The following is a 15,537-nucleotide window of genomic DNA, read 5'->3' on the forward strand; positions in this document are numbered from 1 at the left end:
TAAAACCTTGATGATTGTGGAAATGCTCAAGTTCTTGAGAGCACGCACAAGCGTTACGTGTTATCATCGGCTCTAACTGGGATTACTCTCAGTTTCCTCGGCAATGCTATGACCTCTTCAAACAGTGAATTCACTCCCTATTGTTGGGTTCTTCCCCAGTTACCAGAATCATTCCTAGCATTTGCATTTTGTTCCTAGCTTGCACCGCCAATGTGCCATTCTACCATGGGTCTCTTCCATTTCCGGTGATAAGCAAATTCATCCATTACGTTGTCTTCAACAAGGTAATCCACATCATTCAAGTCCGAGTATGCCATTCTACCGACCCCCTCCAAACGATCGCTCGAGAATTGCCTTAGGCTGGTTTAAAGAGTTTCAATGATCTCTGAATCAAAAGTAATTCTTTTTGCCACTTAAGGGGATATCTCTACGAGTCACCTTCCCTAAGGTGTATCGTTATGGTATCATGGCAACTCAACTCCTCGCTACGTTGACAATCGCTTACCACCTTCTTAGGTATGAAATTGTTGTCTACCTAGTGAACCTTCGTCATCCGTTTCTTCCACCCCTATTGATGTGTATCTCGTGTCTCAACCCGAAAGATGGTCCTATGTCTCATTCCGTGAGTTGTTCGATCATCGAGGAGATCGACCCTTCTAGAGTCTCCTTCTTCCCTCCATGTCATGTTGGCAGGATTTCTCAGAGCAAGACATCAAGACAATGATGGTGAATGAATCAACGTTCAACTGAAGTGCACCCTGGATCGTGAAGATTGTACTAGTTTGCGTTTCCCCTTCATCCTACCCTACGCTTGAATCTCGAGATGAGATTCTTGTTTAGTGGGGGTGAGTTGTCACATCCCTAGCTTCTGGCATTGCTCTAGGCTAGCTTCATGTGTGCATCATGTCTATATTTTTGAAACTTGAATTGAGGAATATTGGAAGCCTCAAAACCCTAAATAAAAGAGGGGCAAAAACCCTAGAAATCTCATTCATTGCTCCAAAAGGCTCTTCTTAAATGTTTGATAATTTTTGGTAAGGGTTCTGGTCCCAACCAAAATATTGAACATTTTTAAGGATTTATTTTTGGGACTTTGAATTTAAATCATTAGCTATTTGAATTTGAATTATATTCATATAATTAGAATATAATTTCAAATACCCCTGAAATATTTTATGAGCTTTTGGAAAAGTCCATCTAGCCAAATAAAATTATTCAGAGGAGTTTTTGGCATTGTTTGAATTTGTTTAAAATTCAAAACAGTGGCAAAACGAAATTAAATAAAACAAAACAGAAGAAAAAAATAAAAGAGAGCGAGAGAAGGACTTACCTGGCCTCACCCGTGCAGCCCACCAGAACCGGCCCAGCCCGCCACCGCTACTCCCCCCTGTCGTCTTCCTCTTGCCAGTGGGAGCAGCTGCGTGCTCGCACGCGCGCGGCCGAGGAGGCCACCTCCTCCCTGCCTGGCTGCCTCCTCCTTCCCTGGTCCCTCCCGCGACGCCACGCAGCCCCGACCCCCTCTCACTTCTCCCTCGCTCTCTGGACCTCCCTCCCCCTCGCTCCTCTGTTTCCCCTCCCGCGACCGAACGGAGCCGCCGCCACCGACGAGAGCCACCGTGGCTACCGGCCACCCCACGGCTCACCGACGCCCCAGGAAGCTCCGCCGGTCCTCCCTCTACCTCCTCAACGAGCCACGAGGCCCCGGACGTGCCACAACACCGCCCTCGATGCCTTCTTCAACCTCGGGACCGCCGGCCATCTTCGTCAAATTCGCCGGCTCCGGACCGTCCCCGACCTCGCCGAGCGTCCCCTCGTCATCACCGGAGTCCTGCTAGCCCAGTGCTACAGCCTGGATTCACTCGCTGATGACCGACACGTTCGATGCTGGGTCATGGATGCCTGTCCCTGTAAGTCTGTGCCGCTTTGGGTTTACGACTAGCCATGTCAGCCCGGGCTCCTTATCATATGGATGCTAGCGACACTGTCATATACGTGTGCCAAAAGGCGCAAACGGTCCCGGGCAAAGGTAAGGCGACACCCGTGGGAATACCGTGCGTGAGGCCGCAAAGTGATATGAGGTGTTACATGCTAGATCGATGTGGCATTGAGTCGGGGTCCTGACAGCGTTGGTATCAGAGCTTGACTGCCTGTAGGATTACCAAGCCAAACTGGTCGAAGTTGAGTCTAGAAATTCTTTAGTTATATAAGGGAATTGATTGTGGGATGGAACGTAAGGCTCTTTTTACTCCTTATACCTCATGGCCTTCTGATCTGAGTCATCATCTTCTCTTCTACGGGGATTAAGAACTAGGCTATCTCTTCTTCTATCAGGATCACGTGTTACTAATCCGTAGACTTATAAGATTGTTGGATTAAGCCTCAGTTCAGTTTCTACCTCTGTATGTTAATTATTGATCTCGAGACCTTGTTATTGTGCTTCTGAGTGGTTATGCCACCATTTTTGTGATTGTCTCAAATCTTTTTGAGCATTTACAGCCGTTATGCTGTCCGAGTCATCCCAGGTTTCTAAGTAGTCTGATGCAATTGCAAATCCTTTCTTCCCGTTTCACTGTTCCCATGGGCCAGATTAACCACACTAATCAGTGAGTTGAGGTACTCCGTTACCTTGACATATATGTTGGAGATATTATTATGACCCTAGGTGTCTTAGGGGATCACCTAGTAATCTAGCCATGATTTGTGTCCTAGTGTGATGATTCTGGCCATCATTCTCGAAAGCATCCTGTGATGCCACTTAGTAGTAGGTATTCTACTCCTTGGGCTTTGAACCCGAGATTCACTCTACTTACCTCATGTTGATAGTGTTTGCTAGTTCCTTTAGGATATTAGTAACTTTGCGATAGTCCTCGAGGTCCGTGGTATTTCCTTCTTCCAAATACTATGAACCGCTTATGGCAGATGTTTATTGGATCAAAAGATCACAATTAGAGTACTCTTGAGGAGTTCTCCATTCATAAATCGTGACTCTGCCAGTTCTACCTTTCTGCATGGGTTATCCGGAAGAAATATGTTGAACTTCGTTCGACATGCTAATCCATGCATCCACAACTCAGAAAATCATATGTTCTTTTGAGTTGTCCCATCTTAGTTGTTTCCGACCCTCGCCTATCAATTGATAGTCAAGAGTATGCGTGCATTCGTTTGTCGATGCCTATTACTCTTGTGGCCCGTCAAGCCATTCCGTCCTGAATGACTAGGAGAAACAAACTCCAGTACCTCATCCATATTTAGGATTGGGTCAAAGTAGTTGTGTTCCGCAGATCAAGTTACAATCCAGCTTCTGGTCTGCTCTACCCTGAAGTATTACCTTCTTTATGACAGGAATTTCATGAGAATTGCACCACCTTTTGTGAATTCTTGACATAGTGATACTTCTCGCCATCCTTTTTCATTCCTCGGTTCCGTGTTGATGCAACCGGAATACCGACAAATGAATTGTGATGTGTGAAATCAATACTCCTAGCAACCTCGTTGCTTGGTAGTTAAAGGATAATAATTTTATTCTTAGTATGTTGGTTATTGAATCACCATTCTAAGATTGATCGTGCTACCTAGTCCTTATTTCCTGGTGCACTCTTTGATTGATGAGTTAGGATTTGTCAAGTCCTCGCTCATTTGATCATATCATCTTGCCCTGAAAAGCAAGATTGTTCTCGAGCTTAGTAACATATCGGTGGTTCGTGATTTTCCGAAGATCTTCTCGGAAGTACTACCAGGTCATCACCTGACCGTTATGTTGAGCCCGTGATCAAGTTGGTTTCTTATGAACCACCTTCTTTCCAAGAATCGGTGTTAGATATCCCTGAGCTAGTTGGTTAAGCTGGACAACAACTTGGAGAGTTGGAAGATAAAAACTTGTCTGACTTAGTTCGTTCCAAAGGGATATTCTTGTGTAGTGTGTGTTGAAGAAAGATGATATCTTCATCGATTGGTCCCTGTGATCAGTTGCTGGACCTATTGTCTTATCAATCCCTTGATTTGAGTGTGGGCTATCGTCAAATCAAATCAGTACCAACGATGCTCGTAATGTTGTCCTACTCGTGGTTGATCCCTCGAGCATACACCATTACATCTTTGGTCTGACCAATGCTATCACCGTGTTCACATGATGGTGGAAGTCCAGTGATATGGAAATTCCGATGAGTTGCTGTTGAGCCCATCAGTAGCATTTTGTTTCCCCCATGAATCATGTTGAACATCAACCTAGTGTTGGAAACTTGTGTAAGCATTTCTTCGTGTTTCGTTCATGAAGCATATGTTTGAATGAAAGTAGTGATTTTCCCTAATTCATGTGCATATGATGCAAGTTGCTGCCATGAATTTGAGGAAGATTGTTTTGTTTCCCTGGAATCATTCCAAATTAGTCATGCACACGTGTGAAGTATTCTGTGGTCTGGAGACTTGCAACCTTCATTCCATATGTGTCCCGAGCACACCAAGCCACTGATTGATTTGTTCAAGGGGAAGAAGTTCCTTCATAAGAGCTAATCATATGACTTATGCAAGGACTTCGTTATCCACGGTGATGGTTCCCACCTGAACTCGGTAGTGTTTTATTGTAAGACTACCATGTGATAATGTTTGTCTAGGACAGCGTGTTCACATGTTTGTAGCAGAACCAGCTCATGTTTTGGAGCTTACTATCGTAGTTCATTCCCCGAGAATCTCGCAACGTCATCTCGTCGATTTGTGTTGCAAACTTTCATTTTTCTTTCTAGACTTGATGAGTCTGGGATATCCTGACACCAACCAGATCTGAATCTCAGGCAGATATGATGGTTGGAACATTCTCCAAGAACTATAATATTGGTCCCTCGATAACCGGTAAAGTGGATGTCGTGGCCAACACACCCAGCCGGAAGACCTGTTATTATAATATCTTGATTGAGGAAGTTGGCCACCTCCCCATAGGGATTTCGTAGGATTTACTCCCTAGTTGCCCCTATGGATTTTGAGATCCCGAAGTCCGACATTTTACTTGATGTCCTAGATACCAGACCATTTCTATGAATGGGTTACACTAGCACATCAAGGAGAACATTAGAAGCGGAGTGCTAAATGTCTCTCGGTCGATCATCCAGATTTTATTTGCTTGGCCTCGCTAAGGTGAAATATGAGAAAGTGTTATCCTCCTTCGCATCTGCATCGTCCATCGCTATTCATCATGGTAGTATGTTGTGTTGTCAGCACCCTTGACGCGGTTGTTGATAAAACCTTGATGATTGTGGAAATGCTCAAGTTCTTGAGAGCACGCACAAGCGTTACGTGTTATCATCGGCTCTAACTGGGATTACTCTCAGTTTCCTCGGCAATGCTATGACCTCTTCAAACAGTGAATTCACTCCCTATTGTTGGGTTCTTCCCCAGTTACCAGAATCATTCCTAGCATTTGCATTTTGTTCCTAGCTTGCACCGCCAATGTGCCATTCTACCATGGGTCTCTTCCATTTCCGGTGATAAGCAAATTCATCCATTACGTTGTCTTCAACAAGGTAATCCACATCATCCAAGTCCGAGTATGCCATTCTACCGACCCCCTCCAAATGATCGCTCGAGAATTGCCTTAGGCTGGTTTAAAGAGTTTCAATGATCTCTGAATCAAAAGTAATTCTTTTTGCCACTTAAGGGGATATCTCTACGAGTCACCTTCCCTAAGGTGTATCGTTATGGTATCATGGCAACTCAACTCCTCGCTACGTTGACAATCGATTACCACCTTCTTAAGCGTGAAATTGTGGTCTACCTAGTGAACCTTCGTCATCTGCTTCACTCCATTCCTATGGATGTGTGCTCGTGTCTCAACCCGAGAGATGGTCCTATGTCTCGTTCCGTGAGTTGTTCGATCTTCGAGAAGATCGACCCTGCTAGAGTCTCCTTCTTTCCTCCATGTCATGTTGACAGGATTTTTCAAGGCAAGACTTCAAGACAATGATGGTGAATGAATCAACGTTCAACTGAAGTGCACCCTGGATCGTGAAGATTATACTAGTCTGCGTTACCCTTCATTTTACCCTACGCTTGAATCTCGAGACGAGATTCTTGTTTAGTGGGGGTGAGTTGTCACATCCCTAGCTGCTGGTAGTGCTCTAGGCTAGCTTCATGTGTGCATCATGTCTATATTTTCGAAACTTGAACTGAGGAATTTTGGAAGCCTCAAAAACTTAAATAAAAGAGGGGCAAAAACCCTAGAAATCTCATTCATTGCTCCAAAGTGCTCTTCTTAAATGTTTGATAATTTTTGGTAAGGGTTCTGGTCCCAACCAAAATATTGAACATTTTTAAGGAATTATTTTTGGGACTTTGGATTTAATTCATTAGCTATTTGAATTTGAATTATATTCATATAATTAGAATATAATTTCAAATACCCCTGAAATATTTTATAAGCTTTTGGAAAAGTCCATCTAGCAATATAAAATATTCAGAGGAGCTTTGGCATTGTTTGAATTGTTATTTTTAATTCAAAACAGTGGCAAAAGAATTAAATAAAAGAAAAACAGAACAGAATTTTATAAAAGAGAGAGAGAGAGAAGGAAGTTACCTGGCCTTACCGTGCAGCCCACCAGAGCCTGGCCCAGCTCCCCCACCAGCCGGCCCAGCCCACCTCCTCCCCCTTGTCCTCTTCCTCCTCTGCCAGGAGGACGAACAGAGGCGAGGCGTGGCGCGCGCCGACGCTGCCTCGGCCACCTCCTGCTTCCCCTGGCCACCTCCTGCTTCCCTGGCCGCGTGGATGAATGCCGGTGACGTCCCGATCCGCCCGACCTCTCTCACTCCTCCCCTGCTCCCTCTCTCGCCGTTTCCCACCTCGCCGAACACGCTCGCCGCCGCCGACGAGCTCCCTCGTGGCCACCGGCCACCCCTAGCCTCGCCGAAGCGCTCAAAGGCCCCGCCTCGACCCCCTCCTTCCTCCCCACCGACCCACGGCCCTCCGGAAGCCCTGCAACGCCGCCACCATCGCCGTTCCGTCGCCGGCCATCGAAGCTCACCGCTGTCGATTCGCCGCCTCCGACGCCTCCCCGAGCTCCCCGAGGCCACCGATGCAACCCCTGTGAGCCCCTCTTCCTCTTCCCCCTTCCCTCAAGCTCGCACTCATCCCCTAGCCTCCTCCTCCACCGCGGCCGAGAGTTTCTCGCCGCCGGCCATGGCGTGGCCGTGGCCACAGCCACCCCAGCTCGTATCCGAGCCCACTGTCGTGCTCACCGCGATCTCAGGAGTCCGTAGCACGCCCCAGCTCCTCCTGCCGTGCTCCCTAACCCCGACCCCGAGCTCGCCCGAGCTCCGGCCGCCGCCGAGGTCGACGCCGTGCTCAACTCCGGCCACCTCGCGGCCTCCCGTCCGTTCCTTTGGATGCGTAGGAGCAAGAGCTTCTCCCCGGTGCCCTCAGCGCGCCAAACCACCGCTCGTAGCACCAAACCCGCCACCACCCGAACTCCGGCCGCCGCCGTCGTCATGATTGCCGTCGCCTCCGGCCACCCTAGCTTCTTCCGTTGGCCCTGTTAGATGCGCGCGGGCCTGGGCATCCCGTAGAGCCCCTCCGCCGCTCTTTTGGTCATCGGAGGGCGAATCCCGACGCTCTCCGCCGTCCCTGGCCTCGCCGGCGACGAGCCTCGGGTCAACTCCGGCGAGTTTGACCCGGGTTTGACCCCCTCTCTCTCACTGACCTGCGGGCCCCGCCCGGCTAATTAGGTTAGGTTAGTTTAACTAAGCTAGATTAGTTTAGTTAGACGCTGACACTCGGGACCCACCGGTCAGGGGTTGACCGGACTGTGCCACGTTGACCTGCTGACGTCATCATGACATCAGGCTGACGCAATAAGTATTTTCTGGATTTAATATTATTCAGGAAATTTCAGAAAATGCCTAAAACTTCTAAAATTCATAGAAATTCAACCGTAGCTCCAAATTAAATAAATTATATATGAAAAATTATCAGAAAAATTCAAGGAATCCATCTGTACCATTTTCATGCATGTTAGAACAACTTATAGCTGCTGTTTAGCACAAATCAATTAAAGGGCATTTATTTAATCACATATGGAGTTTGAATTTGAATTTTATATTCAAACCAACTTCATTTAATCTGTTGCTAGTTGCATTAGCCCAACACACATTCATCTTGCCATGTCATGATCATGCATCATATTGTGCATTGCATTGATTGTGTTCCCTTTTGTGTTGCCGGTATTGTCCCCTCTCGATAGACGTGATATCGATGATGTGATCGTTGACACTGATGAAGACTCAATGCTATCTTCAGAAGTGCCAGGCAAGCAAAACCCCCTTGTTCATTCCGATACAATCCTACTCTCTCGCTCCTGCTCTCTTTTACTGCATTAGGACAACACCGATTCATCTGTTACTTGCTGCGGTAGCTGAACCCCTTTGTCCTTTGCATGACCTGTCATTGCCACAGTAAATAGATGAAACCCACTAGCATGAGTAGGAGTTGTTTGAGCCCTGATGTGCCTACTCATTCATGTTTGTTTGGCATGCCTGCTATTGCTTAGAGTTGAGTCAGGTCTGATTCATCGGGGATGAATCAGAGGCGTGTGAACCTGTCCTACTGTGTGTGAGCTAAGTGTGTGAACACGATTTGGTAAAGGTAGCGGTGAGAGGCCATGTAGGAGTACATGGTGGGTTGTCTCATTGCAGCCGTCCTCAGGAACTGAGTTCTGTGTTTGTGATCCATGATTCAGCTACTACCACGCATTGGGCCCGAAACCAATGGACCCTCTCGGCTTCTTGATCACCCTTGTCCTCTGTCCAGGAGTTGCAAGTAGTTTCTGGTGTTTGTAGTATGCTGGAGGCCATGGGCAGCGCTGACCGTAGGGGTGGGCTGTGATGCGGTAGGCACGTGGCACGGTGTACCGGGCGCCCGTTTGGTGTCTGGGGAACCCTGTTCACATCGTTTGGGGCTGTGAGCGAAACTCCGGCCGGATCTCCTCATGGATGGAACCCGAATAGGCGATAAACCTGGACTAGAGACTTAGGTGATTAGGTAGGTCGTGGCCGACACCCACGTTGGGCTTCCGCTTGAAGGTTGCCGAGTACATGTCGTGTAAACGGCGGTAAGTGGTGAGAGCGTGTGTGAAGAAGTACACCCCTGCAGGGTTAACCTAATCTATTCGAATAGCCGTGTCCGCGGAAAAGGACTTCTGGGTTGCTTATATCAGTTCATAGACAAGTGAAAGTGGATACTCTAAAATACGCAAGATAAGCGTGAGTGCTATGGATGGCGTTCTCGTAGGGAGATGGGAGCGGATCCATAGTGGTGTATTGATATGGTGAATATGTGGACTCGTGTGCGCCACCTCAAAAAAGTTACTCGCAGTCGTAGTTCAGGATAGCCACCGAGTCAAAGCTGGCTTGCTGCAGTTAAACCCCACCATCCCTTTGTTGATAATGATGCATATGTAGATAGTTCTGATGTAAGTCTTGCTGGGTACATTTGTACTCACGTTTGCCTATTTTATGTTTTTGCAGAGAGACTTCAGTCTCACTAGTATTTCCGCGTGGTCTTCGACGTTTAGCTTGTTACCTCAGCTACGATCTTGTGCCTCGGCAGGATTTGGTAGATAGTCAGGCTTCTTAGCCTTTTTCATTTATAGATGTCTGTACTCAGACATGATAGCTTCCGCTTGTGCTTGATTTGTATGCTCTGAATGTTGGGTCATGAGACCCATGTTTGTAATATCTCGCTCCTCGGAGCCTATTGAATAGATTACTTGAGTCATAGAGTCATGTTGTGATGCCATGTTGTATTTGCACATATCGAGCATATTGTGTGTATGTTATTGAAATGCTTGGTATGTGTGGGATCTGACCATCTAGTTGTTTATCTTTAGTAGCCTCTCTTACGGGGAAATGTCTCCTAGTGTTTCCACCGAGCCATGGTAGCTTGCTACTGCTCCGGAACACTTAGGCTGGCCGGCATGTGTCCTTCTTCGTTCTTGTGTCTGTCCCTTCGGGGAAATGTCACGCGGTGAATACCGGAGTCCTGTTAGCCCGCTACAGCCCGGTTCACCGGAGTCCTGCTAGCCCAATGCTACAGCCTGGATTCACTCGCTGATGACCGACACGTTCGATGCTGGGTCATGGATGCCTGTCCCCGTAAGTCTGTGCCGCTTTGGGTTTACGACTAGCCATGTCAGCCCGGGCTCCTTATCATATGGATGCTAGCGACACTGTCATATACGTGTGCCAAAAGGTGCAAACGGTCCCGGGCAAAGGTAAGGCGACACCCGTGGGAATACCGTGCGTGAGGCCGCAAAGTGATATGAGGTGTTACATGCTAGATCGATGTGGCATTGAGTCGGGGTCCTGACATGAATCTTGGTGCTAATTTTCCTTTAATCTTAAACCGTTGCAATCCTCTCATCGGGGATACTCTCAAGTATACGAATTCACCGGGTTCGAAGCTGACCCTACGATGTTTCTGATCATAATAACTTTTCTGTCGACTTTGAGCGGTCTTAAGTCGGTCCCTGATTAGCTTGACTTTTTCCTCGGCTTCTCTGAGCATATCTGGTCCGAAGATGCGGCTGTCTCCGGTCTCTGACCAATTTAACGGGGTACGACATCTCCTTCCGTATAGGGCTTCGAAAGGAGCCATTTGCAGGCCGGCCTGGTAACTGTTGTTGTATGCGAACTCGGCATATGGCAGGCTGTCCTCCCAACTGGTTCCATAGGTGAGGACACATGCTCTCAGCATGTCTTCTAAAACTTGGTTTACGCGTTCTGTTTGTCCATCAGTCTGAGGATGGTATGCGGTACTGAAGGCTAGTTGGGTTCCCAGAGCCTGTTGTAATTGCTCCCAAAATCTTGAGACGAACTGAGTGCCTCTGTCGGAAATTATAGTCTTCGGGACATTGTGCAGACAGACTATGCGGGAAAGATAAATCCTGGCAAGCCTCTAAGTGGTGTAGGTTGTCTTTACTGGAATAAAGTGTGCTACTTTGGTCAACCTGTCAGTGATGACCCATATGGCATCATTCCCGTGTCGTGACCGAGGTAATCCGACAATAAAATCCATCCCTATTTCATCCCATTTCCACTCAGGTATTTTGTTAGGTTGCAGTAGTCCGGCTGGTCTCTGATGTTCAGCTTTTATGCGTTGACATGAGTCGCAGCATGCAATGAAAGCGGCTATGTCCCTCTTCATACCGTGCCACCAAAATCTTTCCTGAATATCCTTATACATTTTGGTTCCTCCAGGGTGGATCGAATATGGTGTGGTGTGTGCTTCAGTTAAAACTTGCTGTTTAAGGTCTTCTATGTTTGGCACGCATAGCCTTTCTCCATACCATAATATTCCTTCATTGTCTATGACGAATTCCGAGGCCTTGCCCATACTCAACTTCCTTTTAATTCCTTCAATGCTGGGGTGACCAGACTGAGCCTCTTTAATTTTCTCCACAAGGTGTGGTTGTATTTCCAAGTTTGATATGGTGCCTTCTGCTACCATTATCAAGTTGAGCTTGACAAATTCTTGATGGAATTCGGGCCTCAAGCTGTGCAGATAGTTCCCGTCGGAGCTGGGGTTCCGACTCAGGGCATCGGCCACTACGTTTGCTTTCCCTGGATGGTAATGGATACCAACATCATAATCCTTTACCAATTCTAACCAGCGGCGTTGCCGTAAATTTAGTTCTGGCTGCGTAAAAATGTATTTGAGGCTTTTGTGATCCGTATATATCTCACATCGCTTCCCAAGTAGAAAATGCCTCCATTCCTTGAGTGCATGAATAACTGCTGCCATTTCTAAATCATGAGTGGGATAATTTTCCTCGTGTTTGCGAAGTTGCCTTGAAGCGTAGGCGACAACCTTGCCTTCTTGCATCAACACGCATCCGAGACCCTTTCTGGATGCGTCACAAAATACTTCAAAATTCTTGTGTATATCGGGTATAATTAATACTGGTGCTGTTGTTAATTTCCGCTTTAGCTCTTGGAAGCTTTTCTCGCAGGCTTCTGTCCATTCAAACTTCTTATCTTTCTTGAGTAACTGTGTCATAGGCTTGGATATGGTGGAAAATCCTTCAATAAATCTGCGGTAATACCCTGCCATTCCCAAGAAACTTCGTATGTCTGTTACGCTGGCTGGTGACTTCCAGTCAAGTACGGCCTTGAATTTCTCTGGGTCCACTGCTATACCGTCTTGAGTCAGCACGTGGCCTAGAAAACCTACTTGTCTTAGCCAAAATTCGCACTTGCTGAACTTGGCATACAATTGGTGTTTCCTTAGCTCTCCTAGTACAATCCTGAGATGTTCTGCGTGCTCTTCTGGTGTTTTGGAGTATACCAGAATATCGTCGATGAATACTACGACGAATTTGTCCATAAACTTCATAAATACTTTGTTCATGAGGTGAACAAAATATGCCGGGGCGTTAGTTAATCCAAATGGCATCACTGTGAACTCGTACAGTCCATATCTGGAGGTGAAGGCTGTTTTGGGGATATCTTCCGTTCGTACCTTCAATTGATGGTATCCTGACCTTAAGTCAATCTTTGAGAATACCTTGGCCTGAGCAAGTTGATCAAACAAATCATTTATCCTTGGCATCGGGTATTTGTTTTTGACTGTGACCATGTTAAGTGCTCGATAGTCGATACACAATCTCAGCGTTCCATCCTTCTTCTTGGCAAATAAAATTGGTGATCCCCAAGGTGAGGAGCTGGCCCGAATGTACCCTTTATCCAGTAATTCCTTTATCTGCTTCTTCAATTCGATCAACTCGGATGGTGCCATTCTGTATGGTTTCTTGTATATGGGGGTGGTTCCTGGTGCTAGCTCAATGCGGAATTCTATTTCTCGATCTGGTGGCATGCCTGGCAGCTCTTCAGGGAATACATCTGGAAATTCACACACTACTGGAACCTTGTTTAGCTCAGAAACGTCCACCTTATTTAATCTCGGTTGCCGGGGTCTTTTTCCTTCCTAGGCTGATACTCTTATTGTCTTCCCTTGGTGGTGTGTGAGAATCACGGTCCTGTTGAAACAGTCTATAAAACCTTTATTGGTGGTTAGCCAATCCATCCCTAGGATGACATCCAGTCCTTTATTTTCCAATACAATAAGATTTGCGTAAAACTCCAATCCTTCAAACTCAATGACCACATTCTGACAGTAATTCTGAGAAACTTGCTGAATCCTGGGGGACTTGATTATTACGGATTTCTCCAAAGGAAGCATCGAAAAATTATTTTGCAAAGCAAAACTTTTCGAGATGAAAGAGTGAGAAGCTCCAGAATCAAACAAAACCATTGCAGGTATTGTGTTGACAGGAAACGTACCGAGTACGATATCCAAAGCATTTTGTGCCTCCTCTTTGGTTACGTGGTTCAGATGACCCTTCCTGTGGTTATTGTTGGGATTGAAATTGTTTCGTTTGGGCGCTGAATTATTGCTGTCGTTGTTCGGCTTTGGGGTTGAATTCCTTGGCTTGGGGCACTGTTTGGCATAGTGCCCTTCTTCTCCACAAGCGTAACAAGTAACGCCGGGGCGATAGGTGAATTCCTTGTCCCTTGCATGAAAATTCTTGATTGGGCGTGAGACATTGGATGAGAATTTGGGTGTCCCACCCTTTTTAAAATCTATCTTGCTTCGGTGATTGCGAGTGTGGTTAGTCTGGTCCCGTTTTCGCTTGCGGATATCTTCCAGACTGCGTCTCTCATTTTCCAGAGTAATGGCCTTGTCCACCAGCGTTTTAAAATCAGGAAAAGTGTGCACGACCAGTTGGCATTTAAGTGCGGGCACCAGACCGTCAAGGAATTTCTCCATCTTCTTGATTTCAGTCATACGCTCCTCATTGGCGTAGCGGGATAATAGGGTAAATTGACTGTTGTAATCTGACACTGTCATGTTCCTTTGTTTGAGGTCATCAAATTCTCTCTTCTTGATTTTCATAATACTCTTAGGAATATGTGCACCACGGAAACCTTCCTTGAAATCATCCCAGGTTATGTCATTTTCGTTGGGATGCATGTGCAGAAAATTCTCCCACCACGATGTGGCTGCTCCTGTGAGATAGTGTGGAGCATATAGTACTTTCTCGAGATCTGAACACTTTGCAATAATTAATTTCCTCTCCATATCTCGAAGCCAGTCCTCGGCTTCAAGAGGCTTGTCAGTGTGAGAAAATGTTTGAGGACGTGTCTTCTATAGCTCAGATAGCTTGGAATGTTGCTGATACTGTCCATGGTGATTTCCCATGTTGATGACTTGGTTCATTATTTCACGATGTTGTTGCTGACTCTGTTCATAAAGGCGGCACATTTGTGAAAGTGCCGATTCATTTCCCGGTTGGCTTGTCTGTCCCTGAGTGAACTCGTTGCTGGGTTGTGCATCATAATTTTCCTCTGATGGAATTGGCATGGAGCGAGTCCAAGGACGAGACATTTTTCACTCTGGGGATATATTTTGTAAAACCCATAAGAAAAGCGGAAAGAGTCGCAAAAACAAATCCATAAAATGCATAAAGCTGGCAAATAGAATTAAATAACTCAGCTTACTCAAGAAAAATAAAACGACTTGCGCACGGAGAAGGACTGCTCATTACACATCTTACACGCGGGCGGTAATTATACAGTACATCACTCAGGATATGCGTACCTAATCCTGACATGTTATTAAGGCTAGGGCACTTCTCCAGATCCTACATGATGCGCAAACAGGCTACTACTCCCAGCCTATGCACATATCTTACAAAGCGGTACAACACACGGCAGCTAAGCGTACTCAGGCAGAAATGTTGACGACCTCCCTTGCCCTGCCGAGGGCGAGGCGTAGCGAGGTTGGGGACTCGACCTCCTCCTCGCTAATGGGCTCCATACGTGTAGTGTTGCGCAGAGCGGGCGGAGCGGTCGCCAGGGGCGGAGCAACACGTATAGGAGTGGGCGCGAAGGTTGGTGTAGTGCACGCTGGAGTGGGTGCAATGACTTGGTTAAATTCTTCGGTAGAAGGCAGGCGACGAGTAGGCGTAAAAGATGCTGATGACGAGACAAAAGTCGGTGGCGGAGCGATGGGTAGGAGCTCCCTCCTGTTGGCAGCACAGCCATGGACTGAGTCCATGCGGGTAGCTACGAAGTCGTCCACCAGGTTGTCGAAGGCTGCCTCCAGGGCCCGGAGATACTCAATGAGCATCTCAAAAGCCTCGTCTCGTTCTCCTCTGGGGCAGGAATATGCGTAGTGACAGGTGTAAGGCACATGGCACGGAAGATAACGGTAACGACGAGTCTTCATCACGGGAAGGACATCCCTGAGACGAGCTATCGCCTCGCGGGCTGCCATCTACATAGCATGACTCTCCGTAGGCATGGCTCTTCCCATGAACCGGAAGCGGCGTAACTCACCACGCCCTCCCCTGAACAGCACCGCGGCCTGGTGCATGGTCAGACTGTCGTTGACTCGGTGCTGGTAGAGTGTGAAGACTGGGCGCACGGATGGCCCCATCTCGACCTGAACGATGGAAGAAAGAAGCTTGATGAACCCATCGGGTACGTTGGCGAAGGTCT

This window comes from Triticum dicoccoides, chromosome 7A (genome assembly GCF_002162155.2).
Source record: "Triticum dicoccoides isolate Atlit2015 ecotype Zavitan chromosome 7A, WEW_v2.0, whole genome shotgun sequence".
In the NCBI taxonomy this organism is placed as follows: domain Eukaryota; kingdom Viridiplantae; phylum Streptophyta; class Magnoliopsida; order Poales; family Poaceae; genus Triticum; species Triticum dicoccoides.